Consider the following 15,371-nt stretch of genomic DNA (forward strand, 5'->3'; position numbering starts at 1 on the left):
TCATTTTCTTTCTGACAGGAAATTGCCTGGGTCCAAAGTGCACTAACAGGTAGGAGTGCAACCCATCTGAAAGGAAAGCTGCAGTGACTAGTCACAGCACCCACCGTAGCTATAGATGTGTTTAAGAAATAATATGTTTTTAAAGGATTTGTGTGAAGTTTTTAGACATCCTGATCCATGTCTCACTGTCCCCCGAACTGTGCATTGAGCTGCCATTTCACTGATTCTTCCCAACACAACAGCAGTTTAATTCTGATATGCAGAAAAAGCAGACAGATACTTTGTCTACACTTCGGAAATTTCTGGTTGCTGACAATGACTGTAGCTAAACAGAACTGAACAGGTTTAACTGCAGTGTAACCAAAGACACACCAAGTTCAGCATTTGTTCCAGAAAACACAAACTGTCAGTAGCAAATAATATTGGTTGCACAGGCAAGGCTAGAGAATGTAGCTCCCATTCTGAAAGTACAAAGAATTTGTTGTAAAAACTGTTGTTTTAGAATAATATAGCTTGCTTATTGATTCAGTTCAGTATGTATCATTCTTAAATACAGGTTTCAAGTCAATGGGTTAGTTAATATGTCCAGCAAAGAATTGTTTCCCAACATTTAAAAAACATTTATTGTATTTAATGTTAATATCCAACAAAAAAGTGACCTTTAACCCTGCAAGTGGAAGGACCCAAACTGGCTACTTCACATAACATCATCTTTTGTTTTCCTCTGGAATTCTGTTTTGGCTTGTAAGTACTGGGCTTCACTTCTCTGAATATTCTAAGGCAGGAAGCTCAGTTTTCAGAGTTTCTTCTTCTTCTTCTAAGTTCTGGGTTTGGTTTCTTATTAAAAGGTTTTTCTTAATGTTTTGTTTAATCTAAAACAAAAGTAAAATTGTAATATCTTATCTGGCACCAACTCCGAAAGCTTCGTGCCACTGTTGTACATTCTGATGGCAGCTGCACTGACTTCTCTCCCTGCTCTGCATCAACAGATGGTTAAGGCAGAAATCCTTCAATTTGTAATTTTTATAATATTAAGACATGTACAGTTTTAGGAAGTGGCCTTGTTGCTCCGTCCAGGAGTCATAGAAGAGGTCCATACAGGGCACAATTCTTTTTGTTGTAATAATTGGGCCTACAAATTTACTTTAATTGTGAGCTCAACCGCAAATAGGGTGACCAGACAGCAAATGTGAAAAATCGGGACGAGGGGGGAGGGGGTTATAGGAGCCTATATAAGAAAAAGACCCAAAAATTGGGACCGTCCCTATAAAATCGGGACATCTGGTCACCCTAACTGCAAAAGTTAATTAAAGTTAATAAAATGTCACAGTAACCGATAACAAGAAATGGTGATAGGAAAAGCTGCAAAAGTGAGACAGATGGACTGAATTAGTCCAGACAAAAAGGCCTCCTGATGTAACTCAAGGATTGTGTTAAGATTATGCCTGGTAAACAAGAAGATTGGAACTGGAAATTAATAAACTCAAATTGTGTCTGGTGGAAATACGCTTAATTCATGGACAAGATGTTGGGCTGTTCCATCCATCATTTCCCTTTTTAGGTCCTCAAAACTAGACTTTTTTGGGAAAGGCTGGCCAGGGCCATCCTTAGGATTTATGGGGCCCTACGCAGTATTATTAAACTGGTTCCCCTATGCTCTGCTGAAGGCAGTCCCCAGCCGGTGCCGCTGACCCCAGTGTGTCGAGGGGGCACAGCCACCACCCTCGCCCGCAGACCCCCCAGAACCGCCCCCCCATTGCTGACACACACCGGCAGTGGCTCAAGGCAGGCTTCACACTGTCACATGGGGGCTGCATCTTGCCAGAGCCCAGGGCCCTCCTGCAGCCCCAGCCACTCCTGGCTCACCACGAGCATTTTGACAGGAAGTACCAAGCAGTAATAACAACAACAATAATACAAGAGTGTGTGTGTGTGTGTGAGAGAGAGAGAGAGAGAGAGCGAACCAGTACGTATGAGAGAGCCAGAGAGACAGACAGTGTGTGTGACTGTGTGTTGGGGAACTGTGTGACAGAGTGTGTGTTGGGGAACGTGAGACTATGTGTGTGTGTGACAATTTGTGCTGGGGGACTGTGACTCATGAGATGCAGAGTGTATGTGGGTGTGAGAGCCAGTCTCTGTGAGAGAGACTCTGTGTGTGTGTGTGTGTGTGTGTGTGTGTGTGTGTGTGTGTGAAGAAGTGTGAGACAGTGAGCGCACTTGCACTTTAAGTGAGGAGACTCAACAAATAATTGTGTCACCTCAGATTCAGGGTGGTAATGCTTGCTTCTGTTATTTCATTGCTCCAAGCTCAAGACTGGGTCCTGGCTCTTGACTTTCCGGATACATATTTCCATATTGTCATCCACAAAACCCACAAGAAGTACCTCAGATTCACGGTTGGTCCAGTCATTACCAATACAGGCTTCTGCCCTTTGGACTTTCCACAACACTGAGAGTATTCACTAAGTGCTTGGCAGTAGGACAGATAAGAAAACAGGGACTTCACTTGTATCTGTACTTGGATGACTGGCTGATCAGGGTAAGGCCAGGATGAGACCAAGAGAGTTCTAGACGGAATCTTCTCCCTGTTCTTTCAGCTAGGGCTCCTGGTGAACTATGAAAAATCATCTCTCACCATCACAAATTACAGAATTCATAGGCGCTCAACGTCCCTTCAATTTCTTGTATACAACAAAATGGCAAGACTGTCCAGTATGGTCAGGAGACGCATGGGATTACTATGTGATGCTGCTTGATAGACTTAGTCTGTGGGCATTACAACATGGACAAAGGACAGTCAGGGCCGGCTCCAGGCACCAGCCTACCAAGCACGTGCTTGGGGCGGCACCTTGGGAGGGGGCGGCACTCGGGGTTTGTTTTTGTTTTTGTTTGGCCAGGCGGCGCTGGGGGGAGGCGGGGCTTAGGAGGTGGTGCCGTTTTGGGGGGACGGGGACTTGGGCGGTGCTCGGCTGCGGCGGGGACTTGGGCGGCAAGACGCGACACTCGGGGGGCGGGGACTTTGGCGATGCGACGCTCAGGGTGGGGACTGGGCGGGGCGCCGCGTGGGGGGCGGGGCTTGGGTGACGCTCAGGGGCGGGGCTTTGCCCGGCGTGACACTCCGGGGGCGGGGCTTGGGCGACGCGTCGCTCAGGGTGGGGACTGGGCGTGGCGCCGCTCGGGGGCGGGGCCTTGCTCGGTGTGACGCTAGGAGGGGGCGGCGCTCCTTGGTTTTGCTTGGGGCGCCAAAAATGTTAGAGCCGGCGCTGAGGACAGTGTACTCAGCCAAGCACTATATGAACAGATTGGTCATGGTACCACCCAAAGTCCTACAAGAACTTATCTGGTGGCTAGCACCATTGAATATGGGGAAGGGAGTGCCTTTCTTAACCTCCTCCTCAGCAATGGTGCTTATTATGGACCCATGAGAGACAGTTTGGGGCACCTACTTGCTTCACCTCCAAATGCAAGGAGTATTATCTCCATACAATCTGAAGTTGCACATGGACAACCTAGAGCTGAGGTCCATCGGATTGGCCTGTATAGCATTCCTACCTCTTCTATGGAACTCTGTAGTGCAGATCCTGTTGGAAAATACATTGATGAGGCACTGTATCAACAAACAAGGAGGTGCTTGCTTGTCCCACTGCGCCTGGAAACCACTGAGCTCTGGGAATAGGTCACCAACATGGAGTGACTCCATTGGACCTGATATTCTGGTGATTTCACCACCACGGAGAACACTAAAATCTTCTGCTCGGTGTGTGGGGTGAAGGGAATGATCTCAGGATCTCATTGGATGTTTTTCTCCTTCAGTGGTCTCAAGGTCTTCTCTGTGCCTTCCCATCAATCCCTCTCATCCCCAAGATATATCCAAGAGCGGATGGGACAAGGGAAGCTACTGTTCTCATGATAGCCCCATACTGGTCAAAGCAGTTTTGACTGTCAGACCTATGCCACTGGCAGCTGTGCAGCCAACCTCCCATTTGCCTTCCCTCTTGCCTGGATACAGTGTCTCAGATTCAAGTACTGCATTGCAGGGCCAGCTCTACAGTTTTCGCTGCCCCAAGCAGCGCGCTGAATTGCCCCTGCGGGCGGCAGGGGCAGTCCATGTGCCCTTAGGGAGGCAGGCGCATTTCCGCTGCGGTGGCAATTTGGCGGCAGCTTCTATGTTTAGCTGAAGCCGCTGCAGACAGCTAAACATAGAAGCTGCTGCTGAACTGCCGCCACCGCGGAAATGCGCCTGCCGCCCTAAGGGCACATGGACTGCCCCCGCCCTCTGCAGCGGCAATTTGGCGTGCTGCTTGGGGGCAAAACAACAGGGACTGCCGCCCCTTGCAGAATGCTGCCCCAAGCACTAGCTTGGAATGCTGGTGCCTGGAGCCGGTCCTGCTGCATTGGGACCCACAGTCACTGCACGTGATGGGTTGGATGCTGGCTGAATGAACATCACTGAATGGGAGCACTCTAGACAAGTGCATGAAATTCTTATGCAGAGGAGGAAAGCTTCCACTTGGAGGATCTGGTCCGTGAAATGGAAGAGGTTTGCCATATGGGTGACCGAAACCAATGTAAATCCAGTTGAAGCTCAGATCCCAAGGATCCTGGATTACGTGCTGCTTCAGAAACAGTCGGGACTGGCATTTCTCTCTCTAAAGGTCCGCAGAGCAGCAATATCAATCCATCATGTGGCAGCTCAATCACATTCCATTTACTCACACCCTACAGTGTCAAGATTTACCAAGGGCCTTTTTCATAGGTTCACAGATTCTAGGACTGGAAGGGACCTCGAGGGGTCATCGAGTCCAGTCCCCTGCCCTCATGGCAGGACCAAATACTGTCTAGACCATCCCTGATAGACATTTATCTAACCTACTCTTAAATATCTCCAGAGATGGAGATTCCACAACCTCCCTAGGCAGTTTATTCCAGTGTTTAACCACCCTGACAGTTAGGAACTTTTTCCTAATGTCCAACCTAAACCTCCCTTGCTGCAGTTTAAGCCCATTGCTGCTTGTTCTATCCTTAGAGGCTAAGATGAACAAGTTTTCTCCCTCCTCCTTATGACACCCTTTTAGATACCTGAAAACCGCTATCATGTCCCCTCTCAGTCTTCTCTTTTCCAAACTAAACAAACCCAATTCTTTCAGCCTTCCTTCATAGGTCATGTTCTCAAGACCTTTAATCATTCTTGTTGCTCTTCTCTGGACCCTCTCCAATTTCTCCACATCTTTTTTGAAATGCGGTGCCCAGAACTGGACACAATACTCCAGTTGAGGCCTAACCAGCGCAGAGTAGAGCGGAAGAATGACTTCTCATGTCTTGCTCACAACACACCTGTTAATGCATCCCAGAATCACGTTTGCTTTTTTTGCAACAGCATCACCCTGTTGACTCATATTTAGCTTGTGGTCCACTATAACCCCTAGATCCCTTTCTGCCATACTCCTTCCTAGACAGTCTCTTCCCATTCTGTATGTGTGAAACTGATTTTTCCAGATCATGTCTGCCCTCTATCACGCACCCTGTCATGGATCAACAGGACAGTAGCTATGCCCCAGCTTTTAAACAGTCTCTTGGAGGACCCACTTCAGTGTGCCAGACCCTCAAAGGGTCTCAGTCTTCCTTCAGGGTAGGTAATGCAGCCTCTCTGCCTATAAGACTGAGCCTCCAAGCTCCAGCATTTCTGCTTCATGCTGTTAGCTCTGCCCAGCCAGTCCAATTGAGATAGATTTCTAGTTAGAGACTTGTATGCTTTTCAGGGACTAATGCACCCAGCAAGTATTTGCAGTGACTCCAGGCAGCGTTTTCAAAACAGAGTAGGATTTATTAGTCTACTGGAACACAGGATTGGAAGTGTTTAGGTTAGCATAGAAAATTAAGGTTAAAACATACTCCATGTGGCCAAGCCAGCATAATCCACTAGCCATGCTGTAGTGGACTCTATTCAGGCTCTATCACTACAAAAAATTTTTTGTAGTTATCTCTTATCACTACAAAAAAAATTTTTTTCTCCTGCTGATAATAACTCATCTTAATGAATTAGCCTCTTAGAGTTGGTGTGGCAACTTCTACCTCTTCATGTTCTCTGTATGTATATATATCTTCTTACTGTATGTTCCATTCTATGCATCTGATGAAGTGGGCTGTAGCCCATGAAAGCTTATGCTCAAATAAATTTGTTAATCTCTAAGGTGCCACAAGTACTCCTGTTCTTTCTTCTGACGCTTTGTCTGTCCCAGGTGAAAGCAGCCAGCTTCTTCCAGAAGCCAACTCTTTGTCCCCTGCCTGCCATGTCTCAGTCCTTTGTTCTAGAGCTGGGAATGTGTTCAGCTTCCCTGCTGTGAGGTTTGGGAGTGGGAGGATGGGAGAGGGGATCTCCTTCATCTAGGTTGCTGGGTGTGAATGTTCCGGTCATTAGGGCTTCCCATTGTCTCAGATCTTGCATTGATATGGGTCACTTTCAGCAGGTTCCAGCCACTTCCTTAATGACTCTCACTGCATAGACAGCAAGGCAACACTTACATCTCATGTGCTGCAAACCAAAGGCAGATTTAACCTTCCCCCAATGTGTAGCACTGCAAACTATAGAGGGAAACTGAGGTGTGAATCCCATAGGATTAATTAAAAATATTACAAAAAATTCCCACTTCGTCACACCCATCTGGGACCTATATGTGACCCTTTTGTGTCTCATAGAGGCTTCCTTCAAACCTCTATCCAAATGTTCTTTATACCACCTTACCAGCAAGATGGTCTTCTTCGTTGCCATTATGTCAGCACGTAAATGTAGTGAGAGTGCCATCATACACATAATTTCACAGGGACAAAGTGATGAGACCACACTCCAAGTTCATTAACAAAGTAGACTCAGGATTCCCCATGAATAAGTCAATCACCCCACCATTCTTCCTTCTGAAACCTCATTCTTCTCCAGAAGAAAAGAACCTTCACACGTGAGACATTTCCAGAGCGCTTCTTTACTTTCTAGACAGGACTACACCCCTTTGTCTCTCTCCTCATTGCTTTGTAGACATACCAGGTCTATCAATAGGACAGACAATCTCCTCACAGAGACTCTTCAAGTGGATTATGCAGTTAATCTCCACCTGTTACCAGCTGTCTGGCAAGCCTGCCCCTCTGGACACCAAAGTACACTCACCGGAGCAGAGGAGACATGGTCAGCATGCTTCAGAAAGGTGTCAACCATTGAGGTTTGTAAGGTAGCCCTGTGGAGTAATCTACTGCTGTTTGTTAAACATTACATACTTGACTTGGCAACTGAGGCAGACACCAAGTTTGGAAGAGCAGTGCTTCAATCCTTCTTTGAGTAGTATGACTGATACTTCTCATACCCACCATATGGAAGAGGGTACTGCTTGCTGGTCACCCACCGGGATCCATAGTGACACATACTCAGAGAAGAAACAGCTACTTCGAGATGTTATCAGTGTGGATCCCACAACCCATCCTCCATCCCTGCTTTCAGGGCCCTGAGCTGCATGGGCTTTGAACTGCATGGAAACTGAGGGAGCACCATGGGTGCCTTGCTCTTTCTGTCTTTGTATAGGAGCACAGGGAGGCTAAGGGCACATGTGTGGCTCCCACAGACATTGCTAGTGAAAATAATCTAGTCTGGCATGCATGAGCACGATACTGTGGGATCCACACTGACTACAGCACCTTGAAGTACCCATCCTTTCTTCAGTCTATATCAGAGTCGTTGTCTGAGTATCTGAGCATGGGGTCAGGAGTCAGGAACCCCTGAGCGATAATCCTGATTATTCTACTACTGGTTTGATATGTGGACTTGGGCAGGTCACTTCATCCCCCTGCCTTGGTCTCCTCATTTATAAAGTAAGGAAAAACATACTTACTTCACAGTGCGGCTGGAGGGGTTAATTAGTTAGCTTAATAATTATACAATGCCTTGAAATTGTAAAGTTAGGCTGCTGGTGTGCTGTGACCACCGCCTATCATCAATATTGTCTCGTTATTTACTTGTACTCCCCCATCTGTTTGTATCCATCTGTTGCCTCTTGTCTGATACTTAGATTGTAAACTACTAAGGGGAGGTACTGTCCTTCTGTTTTGAGTTTGTACAGCCCCTAGCACAATGGGGCCATGGTCCATGATTAGAGTCCCTAGACACTACAGCAATACAAATAATAAGTAATGGTAAAATACTAAATAAAACTAAGTGCAGTAGAATGTCACTATTTCAGGTCAAACCCTGCAGTTCAGACAAATACCGCACTTTCCTCTTCTTCTCAACAAAGATTTAATAGCAGAGAGATGTGAGGTCTCATATTCGTCTTTTTGGGGAATTTTTTTAAACTATAACTCTGCTACATTTGTCAAATTAGTACAGCACCTTCTGTGACACAGTAATCACAGAGTCATAGAATTTGCGGCCAGAAGGCTCAGAGCTCCCTGCCTCACACAGGGCAGAGAACATTGCCCAGTGTCTTCTGCATCCAGCCTGTATCTTGTGGTTGAGAAAGACCATGTTTTTAGAAAGATATTCAGTCTTGAGGGAAAGACTCTAAATGATGGAGAATCCACCACTCCCCTAAGATGGCATTTCTAGCTGCAGAGTGAGTTGTTTGGGCAGGTATAACAGGAAAGCAGCCAGATCTCAGCTTTCAAAGCATTTCAGTGCCCATGCTTGGGACCCTGTGACACACACTACAGCTTGTTTGGTATTTTCCCTTTTCCTTGCTCTGCAGGCAGTACTTCAGCCTTTTCACAAAGCTCAGAGAGTCTGATAATTACCAGTCTCTCAGGACCAGGCTTTCACCAGTTTTTCCACTTGGAATCCTATAGGCCAGGTCTGACCTAGGGGTCACCTGCCACTCTAATGTGTAATATCTTGGGGATCAGTTTCTCCAATTCCTCTGCACGTTCTACTCCTTTGGCCTACTGAAGCAGCTGCAGAAATTGTAAACTGTAAACCCTGATCTGATTTCCCCAGCTTTTAGCCTCATTCCTATGGCTCATGTTTTCTCCATCGCTCTTGACAGGGTTTGACAGGTCCTGACTGATTTGGGGATAAGTAGTGTCAGCAGCTTATGCAGGGGAAGCAGATGCATGACCTCAGGGCCTGGCAGGTGAGTGAGTATCCTTTATGGATATTTTGTTTTATTCAAAGCTTTAAGTAAACATCCTTCCTGTGGAATTTAGTGCTATTCTGGGATCTCATAGATCCAAAACTTCAAAAAACACAAAAATTTCTGTGTTCTGAGCTGGACCTTTCCCAGCCACATTGGTGGATTACATCTCCGTACTGTCCTATCAGCACCCCGTGTGGCAGGGCTCATTCCTTATCACTGTAGGAGCTGAATGCCTTAGACTATTAATGTATTTAAGCTCTCAACCCCCTCTGAGGCAGAGCAGTGCTATTGTTCCTATTGTAGAGAGAAACACAAAGTGACTTGCCCAAAGTCACAGAGGAAGTTTATGGCAAGGCCAGGAATTAAAAGGTAATAGGTAATAATTGGAGATATACCAATCTCCTAGAACTGGAAGGGATCTTGAAAGGTCATCTAGTCCAGCCCCCTGCCTTCACTAGCAGGACCAATTTTTGCCCCAGATCCCTAAGTGGCCTCCTCAAGGATTGAACTCACAACCCTGGGTTTAGCAGGCCAATGCTCAAACCACTGAGCTATCCCTCCCCCCAGTTCCAGAGTCTCACTTCATACCCATAACCACAAACCCATCACTCTTCCTCGGCTCTGTCCATAAAGAGCTCAGAGAGGTTACTCTCCAGTAACTCCCTCCTTGAAAGTATCTCTTCTGCATAATCCCACTTGTGTGATGCCCTCCCCTCCCCCACTACAGAGCTGGGGGAAACTGCTGCAAAGCAATGTCAGGGTAATATACATGCCTGCTCCTGGCACAGAACAGGGAGCAGATGCACAGTAACAACTACCTCACCTCCTTCTGCTAAACCCCCGAGTCCCATGTGAATAGGACTCCCTCTTCTTTGACCAGCTTCTAACTCCTCCCCAACCAGATTCTCTCACTCTTTGTCTGAGCCAAGAGCCAGGGCCACAGCATGTATCTCACTGTGGCAGCAGGCTTGTATTTTATAGTTGTCTGCCCCTTGGAGAAGTTGTATGGTTTTGGTTCTTACTACTGAGAAGCACCAGCCAAAGAAAACAAAGTGTTTGTCAATCATAGGGACTGCATCTCAGCCCCATGCATGCAGGAGGCTGCACAACCACTGCTAAGCCACCCACCGCCTGCTCACACCTACATGCTCTCTGTAATCAGGTTGGTCTCTGTCATTTTTGTTTTATATGTGATTCTGGATATTCATGTCCTTTGGCAGCTCAGATTAGAAGGCAAGAGTCCCTCATGGGAAACAGGTTTCAGAGGAGTAGCCATGTTAGTCTGTATCAGCAAAAACAACGAGGGGACACCTTAGAGACTAACAAATTTTAAGGTGCCACAAGGACTCCTTGTTATTTCATGGGAAATACTAACACCTAGCTCCTGTATAGGACCTTCCAAAGCTGCTGGCCTCGGCTGAAAAGGTGTCTTGTTCGCTACATAGCCATCAATAAATAGCACCTCCACAATCTTTTTCTAAAGGTGTTTAGCCAGCTGCCAGCCAGATCTCAGGAGAGGGAGGCTAATGACTCCTTCAGTCCACTTTGTATAGAACTAGCTCTGCACACGTCCATAATCCCACACAGCAAGGGAGCCACTGTTAGGTCAATATTATCTTCATTTTACAAATGGCTAAAGTGAGGAACAGAGACATGACTGGCCCATGGTTACACAGTGAGTCTCTGATGACAGAGTTGGGAATAAAACCCAGGAAGCCTGATTCCCAGTCACTTCTAACATGCCCAGATGTGTTTTCACTTAAGGCCTTTAAACACTCCCATGAGCATATATCAAATGCTTGATTTCCAGTGTATGGGGGAAGGATTGGGCTCTGTCAGAATTCATGCCTATTTTCTGTTACACCTTCTACAATCTAATAGCTGGCCCAGCTGACCTAAATAAGGGTTTTGTTACTTCCAGGAGCCTTCCCTGAGAGGGCCTGCTGTGGCCCCTTAGATGGATAATTTGTTTGACGTCTTTTAAGCTATTTCCTGTTTATTTAAACAAAATTATTATTTTAAAATTAAGCTGTTGCCCACACACCATAACTCGGGCCTGGAAGAGTGAAAGGTGGAGCTGGGGCTGACAATAAAAGAGCCTTATTTTCAAATGATTTCTTTGCAGCATAGTCTGAAGGTTACTTAGCTGTAGCTTGTTTTATTTAATGTTATCAGTGCTTGAAATATAGCGCAGTGGGGGTTTGCTGCAGTTCAGAGGCTCTGATCACATGCAATCCAGTTTGGAGTGGAAACCAGCTCCTGCCACTCTGTGCAGTGTAGCCTCTGCTCTTCAGTGAGCAGAGAAGATCTGGGCAAGTTAATCATGAGCACTAACTGGCAGGTCTATACTACCACTTAAATTGATCTAACTTTTGTCATGCAGGGGTGTGAAAAAGCCCCCCACCGTGACGCAAGTTTCACGCTGTCACACCAGTGCTATGTCACTGAGGTGGAGTAATTATGCTGATGGGAGAGCACCCACTCTCCCATTGGCATGGCACATCTTCACCAGACACGCTACAGCAGCGCAGCTGCACCAGTCTAGCACTGTAGTGTAGACTTGCCCTGAGGGCCACAGGAGGCAGACTAGAGAAAGGCTGTGCAAACACTCCTCTGCCAGGGTTAATATTTACAGCATCACAGTCCTCTCATGATAGGGACAGACACAATACACTAACCACACATATTAGCACCTGTGCAGGACAGACATATTAACCTAAAGTAAACAGCCCAGCATAAGTTAGTGTCAATATTCAAAGAAACCAAACACCAACTCCACCATTCCTGACATTGGTACTACTACCCTAAAGAGGTCTGGCTGCTCCTGCCACAGAAAGTTCAGGGACCCTCCCTTCAAATCAGCAGCCCACAAGCCCTTTTCCCTTTCTCTTCCACACTGTTGGCAGTGGGCCAGTCCTGCCTCAGATTTTTCCCTTCTGCTTGTTCCCATGCTGAACATGCTCAGAGTAGCTCCCGTATTTTGGCCTGTTTGATTTGATGGCAGGAGTGTCAATAACAGAAATTCAGACCCCTGACCCACTTGGGCCAAAGTCTCAGTCTGTCACAACCGCCAGGCTAGACTCCATCCTAAGCAAAGAGGGAAACAGATGGTCCTCAGTTACTCCCACAGAAACTGGTTACTGGCTTTGGCAAGTACGTCTGTGTGACTGTGTGGATTCTGGGGCAGCCTGTCTGGGTGACCAGAAGGGAGGCTCAGAAAGGGGATTCCCTAGTCTTTGTCCAGGAGCTGACAGCTATGAGTTCCTGTGTTGTCAGGTTAGATTTTGTCAGCATGAAAAAGAGGAACATAAAAAAAGAGACTTCAGAGTCTATTTAGTTTTAACAAGAAAATTCTACAGGACTTTGATAGCAAGATATTTTATTAAAAGCACAAATCCTTTGGCTTTTGGGACATTATTTTGCCCGGTATTTGTGATTGGTGCTGTGGCAGTGCAGCTACTTTCCCTTTCTTTGCCTGAGGTAAAACTAAAATGAATGTGCTGTGCTGTGATCATGTTCATGGTAAGAGACCCAAACAGATGCTCCAGTGCCTCAGGGCCAGCAGCTGTTCAGATGCCTGGTGTGCTACATTGCACATGATAATAGGCGGGAAACTCTGGAGAAGAAAACAAGTTTTTACTGCTCCTGCAGCGTGGCTGGGTGGATGCTGATTGAAGAGAAATTACTTGTGTCCAGTGCTGGTGTCCCCAATTCAAGAAAGATGTTGATAAATTGGAAAGGTTCAGAAAAAAGCCACAAGACTGATTAAAGAATTAGACAACATGCCTTCTAGTGCTAGGCTAAATAGACTGAACTCTTTTGAGTCTAACAAAGAAAAGGTTGATTACAGTATGTAAGTATCTACGTGGGGAAAAACTATTTAATAATGGACTCCAGTCAAGCAGAGAGAGGGCTAACACAATCCAATGGCTGGAAGCTGAAGCGAGACGAATTCAGACTGGAAGTAATGCATACATTTTGAACCATGAGAGTAGTTAACCCAGAGATCTCAAACTCAAATCACCATGAGGACTAATACATTAGCCTGAGGGCCGCATCACTGAAACCTTTTCATCCAACAGTACAAAAGCATAGTCAAAAAATTAAGAGTACTATAGGATGCTATTAAAAGTCAATGTATTAACTTTTTAAAAACTGTAATGCAAAGAGGGGTTTTAATAAAATATAAACACCTGTAACTATTCCTTATGTGGTCAGTAACACCGATGATGATCTACACCAGGGGTCTCAAACATGCAGCCCATGGGCCGTTTCCTGCGGCCTGCCACGCCGACTCTCTCATGCACTGCGTAACCCTTTCTACCCCCCCAGGTCACAGCCTAAAGTTGAGGGGGAAACTGAGGCTCACCTAGGAATTATAAAAATGTTACAGAAAATTTCCACTTCATCACAGACACTGTCCAGTGTCCCAACGGAGAGACCCCTGGGCAATGGGGGGGGGGGGAGAGGGGAACCTCTGGGTGCCCAGCACCGCTAACAGAGAGACCCCTGGGCGATGGTGCCTGGTGCCCCTAACAGTCTATCACAGGGGTCTCAAACACGTGGCCCTGCCCCTACCCCAAAGTCCCTGCCACAACTCTGCCCCTATTCCAACCCCTTCCCCAAATCCCCACCCCTGCCCATCCTCTGAGAGAGCGGCATCCCCACTCCGCCCCCTCCCTCCTGGAAAGTCCTAAGCACTGCCAAACAGCTGTTTGGCGGTGGGAAGCACTAGGAGGTAGGTGGAGGAGCGGGGACATGGCGCACTGGGGCGGGAGGGGAGGGGAGCTATGGCGGGCCACAGGAAATAACTCTGCAGGCTGCATGCGTGTTTGAGACCCCATTTTCCTTGGTGGATTCTCCATTACTGACCATTTTTACATCAAGGTTGGATGTTTTTCTAAAATCTACTCCAGCAATTATTTTGGGGATGTTCTGTGGCCTGTGTTATACAGAAGGTCCAATTAGATGATCACAAGGGTCCCTTCTGGCCTGGGAATCTATGAATCCCCCTTCACCTCAAGCCATGCGCTGGAGACAAACTACAGAAACAGATGCTGCTGGTTAATCCTTTCTCCTCCTCCCCACAGAGGATGCAGCCTCCCACCGGCTATAGCAACATTTTTATTTCAGCCAAACTTGTACATTTGCCCTTTTTTATTGTAATAAATAGAGCCCTGAAAATCCACAGATATCCGTGGACCATTTTTGCAGATCACGGATGGATGCGGATCCAAATTTTATATCTAAAGCCCTGCAAATATCTGCTTTACATCCACCGATCATTTTTGCGGATCACGGATCAGATGTGGATACAAATTTTGTATCTGTGCAGGGCTCTAGTAATAAAGATGGGCACGTGGCAAGGCAGCAGCGCCGGGGCTGGTGTTTGCTTTGCTCCTTATCAGCAGAATCAGGTGCTGCAATGACTCTGCCAGGAGAGACTGAGGTACAGGCTTCTCCCCGAGAGCAGGACTTTGAACCACAACACAGCTGCTATGTCCACAGAGGCAGCATCCTCCAAATTAAGTTCCTGGCAGTAGGGTTTTTGGAAGTTCTCATTCCTTTGCTTTATCTTCTTACAGACATCAGCCCCCATTCCTCCCTGCTGAGTAGATTTCAACCAACCTTTCAAGCATTAGTTTAATTATATTTACTGAGTACCCTCAGCATGTTTAGGCTATGTCTGCACAGGGAGAAAAAAAACATGTCTGGGCTGAGTCAGCTAACTCTGGATAAGGGGGCTCAAAAACCACTGTGTAGATACTCACACTGGACCCCAAGCTCTGTGACCCTGAGAGGGGAAACTAGTGACGGGATTTATGTAAGCTCATTCTACAGGTAACTCATTCCTCCTAAAAGACACCTGCAGCTCCTGGATCCATAGATGACAAGATGAACTCTGCACCTGGGGACACCTTGGACGGTCAGCCAGGGGAATAAAGAGAACAGGCTGAGTTAGATGCAATGTACTGAAAAAGTCCAATTTCAGAGGTGTTTGCCCCTAGCTCCTGCAGAAGCAGCAGTGTGTAGGAGCAGAGAGGCTCTCTCATAGCATGTCTGTATGCACTTTGCTCTCCCATCCCAGCTTACTACAGAATGGGAGATGAAACCTGGAAAAGAAAAAAAGCCAAACCACAACTCAGTCCCAAATGCCCAATCACTAGGAGGAAACATTCACAGCAAGGCAGCAGGGTGAGGAGGATCAGAGACACCACAGGAACCTGGCACTGGCTCTTCTTGGTGAGTATGAAGGATATG

General features: G+C 46.7%; 1 long non-coding RNA gene across 1 annotated transcript in view; it reads left to right on the plus strand.

The window, feature by feature from the left end:
• The window catches only part of LOC123375471, a 73,251-nt gene that overhangs the window by 52,791 nt on the left and 5,089 nt on the right, over window positions 1-15,371 (plus strand). The window contains exons 3-4 of the long non-coding RNA XR_006581465.1: window positions 9,021-9,107; window positions 15,199-15,353. This is a non-coding gene — a long non-coding RNA (uncharacterized LOC123375471). The remainder of the gene's footprint in view (window positions 1-9,020; window positions 9,108-15,198; window positions 15,354-15,371) is intronic.

Source organism: Mauremys mutica, chromosome 8 (genome assembly GCF_020497125.1).
Source record: "Mauremys mutica isolate MM-2020 ecotype Southern chromosome 8, ASM2049712v1, whole genome shotgun sequence".
NCBI lineage: Eukaryota > Metazoa > Chordata > Testudines > Geoemydidae > Mauremys > Mauremys mutica.